Genomic DNA, 2926 nt, shown 5'->3' with positions numbered 1-2926 from the left:
GTATTTTGCATGTTGCGTCCTCAAGACTCAAGTGGAAAAAGAACATTTGCTGAGTGTGATTTGGTTGTTAGAAGGTAGTAACTAAAGGGGGCAATAGGAAAACACTTGTTTCCAAGTGGAAATCCAGAAGTCACTGAATTGCAGAACCAGTAAGGAAAAATACAAGAGGGTGGAAAGTCTTCTCAAAGGTTCTCACAAACCTGTTTTCCTGGACCTCTTCTGAAGTCAGTGATGAGAGAGGGCTCTCAGTTCCCCTCTGAAGGGATTAGTGTGTAACAGGGCCTGCAGAAGGAGCCCAGGGAGATCAACATCCCCAGATCAACATTCATTTTTCCATTGGCCTCCCTACATGGTACACATAAAGCAGAAAAGGTTATTTTCCTTTTTCCTGAGCCTTGCTGCACTTTTCTGCACAGCTACCCGGCCTCACAGAGGATGCTCTGAATTCCTTCCTCCCTTTCCACCTTTCCACTCACTCTCCCTAGAGAAAGTGAGTCCCTTCATTGCTACCATGAGGCATGAAAAACATTCTGCAAGAATTAAAAAAAAATAACGGAATTCAGTTTGTCTCCTAAGAATGTGTTTTATGTCACACAGATAGATAGCCTCTTCTTTGTTTTTGTTCTCATTTTTTAAGGATCTTTTAGCCTGTTGAAAAGCCAAACTGCTAAATGAAGTCACAAATATTCACCAAAGGTAAAATCATATCCATATAGAAGGCTGTTTATGGCCTAACCCCTCTCCTGGAACCCACTTGTTTATCTGGGCTTTGTTTCAAGTCTTCTAAGGCACGGAATATTCCTAAGAGCAACTATCAAACCACATAGGCAGTTGCAATATTCGAAATTGACACTCGTTTGGTTAATTAATTGAGTAATTCAATCAGGAAGCAGCAAGACTGCCAGGTGACTGGTGTAAGTAATAGATGCAGTGTGTATTTTGACATCCCAGCAATGAATGCCCTCCCCATACCTCTGTGTGAGCTATTCATTACTTTTCAGGTTGTTTTCAATAACGAATACATGTGAGAATGTTGTGATTGGCTCAAACATCTCACTGGCCAAAAAGGGCATCCCACAACCAAATAAACGGTCCAGCTTAAATGATTCACTCAGCTCTGTTATTTTCTACTGAAAGGCTTTAGGTAGCTGGGATCACTCTTCTTTCATATAAATAAACATCTTAGCACTTGGCTATTTGGTTTGATTTATCCCAATAGCAACAACAACAATAAATTTGTGAGAAAATTAGATAAAATAGGGAGATAGAGGAAAAAGTGATGGGTGATTTATAGTAACCAAAATTATATGATTCTGCTCAACAAACATCCATACATCAAGTGCAATATGTTTCAGCAGGAGATCTCTCCTCACACCCTGTTGAAGTGTCTCTGGCAGGCTGTGCTTCTCAGCCTGCGCACAGCGCTCCAGTAAATGATGACTGACATTTACATAGCACCTTTCACCTCCAAATCCCAAAGCACCTGACAGATTGCTCAAATTGATTGCAAGCTGCGGGCCAGGTCCTGCTCTCTGCTGCGTTAGGATAGATGGGAGGATCCAGCCTCGGTAGCCTGGCTGCAACCTCAGTACAACTCCACTGGCCAGTTTTTACTCCAGGGTCATTTTATTAGTTCATGAAACTTCTCACATCTTACTGAGTTGGGCTTCTGTGCTGCAAATCAAACTATTTTACACAGCCCACCCACATTCCTGTAGAAAGTCCATAGTAAGCAAGCATCAGTGATCATACTTCTAGAAGAATTTGGGAAAGACAGAATTGATCCCCTCAACAATAATCCAGCCTGAAGACCATAAAAATTATCAACAAAAACAACGCTTTGAGACTGGATGTTCTTACAACCTATGATTCCAGTTTAATATCAGAAGGTAAAGTAATCCTGAAAATTGCTTAGTATCCCAGCTTTCATGTTCCTCAGAGAGATGAGAACCATGAAGATTGCCATAGTCTTGTTCAGCCATGTTTTTAATATTAATAAATATTAGCACTCATCATAAAGTTCTGCTCTATACTTATGACAATTTATTCCCAGGATACATTGCACAGCCACATGAATCTTTAAAAAGTCAGGTCTCATTCCTGTTGGTGCAGCAAATACTCACTTAGATGTCATCCTGAATCATCTGGGAATAGAGTTCACATGGGTATTATTTGAAATATAGCTATAGCATCATACTCTGCTGCAGCATTTTTAGGCATGGACAACAAGAATCTGCAGATACATCTATCAGTGAACTCAAGCACAAGAGGTTAAAAGAGGGAGAATGATGAATTCGAATGTCTGGACTATTACTTGTTGAAAAGCTGCATGTAAAGCGTTGTAGAGATGAAGTTGTGAGCATTACAAAATATGAAGGAATCTTACTAGCCTCCTTGAACTTTCAGATGTTATGTCCTGTGCTGAGCATAGCCTAATCTATTCCTTCTCTCTGCATAAACACAGAGCGTGTTTGTTAAAGCCAACAAAACTGCAAGGGTTTGAGCAAAACCTGACCTTGCACATTAAGCAACAACCTGAAGTGTGAGACTGTGGTCTCAGGGCACCTAATAGAAACCAGCATCTTTCCAGGTATATAAAGATCACATAACATAGGAATAAGGTGCAACCACATGCGTGAATGAGGGTACAGTCACACAGCATGAATCTTTACAAGCATCAGTAGCCAGATTTTCCATCCTCCAAGTCCCCTACAATATCAAATCACCCCCATCCTGGAGATAGATCAATGAAATCTATCTTCTTCTGTTGTTTTTATCCACCAAAAATGACAACAATGCAAAAAAACGTATTTGATTGCTTGCATAGGACAAAACCTAATTCATAAGAAAGGGCTGATGAATGAAACTTAGATCTATGCTTCTAACTGGTCTAACAAAAAGAGTACTACCAGGCAGTTACTCTCTA

Source organism: Tinamus guttatus, unplaced genomic scaffold (assembly GCF_059628265.1).
Source record: "Tinamus guttatus ecotype Peru unplaced genomic scaffold, ASM5962826v1 Tinamus_guttatus_pri_ptg000802l, whole genome shotgun sequence".
Taxonomy (NCBI): domain Eukaryota; kingdom Metazoa; phylum Chordata; class Aves; order Tinamiformes; family Tinamidae; genus Tinamus; species Tinamus guttatus.
The sequence above is the reverse complement of the archived record's forward strand: the minus strand, read 5'-3'. Positions refer to the sequence as shown.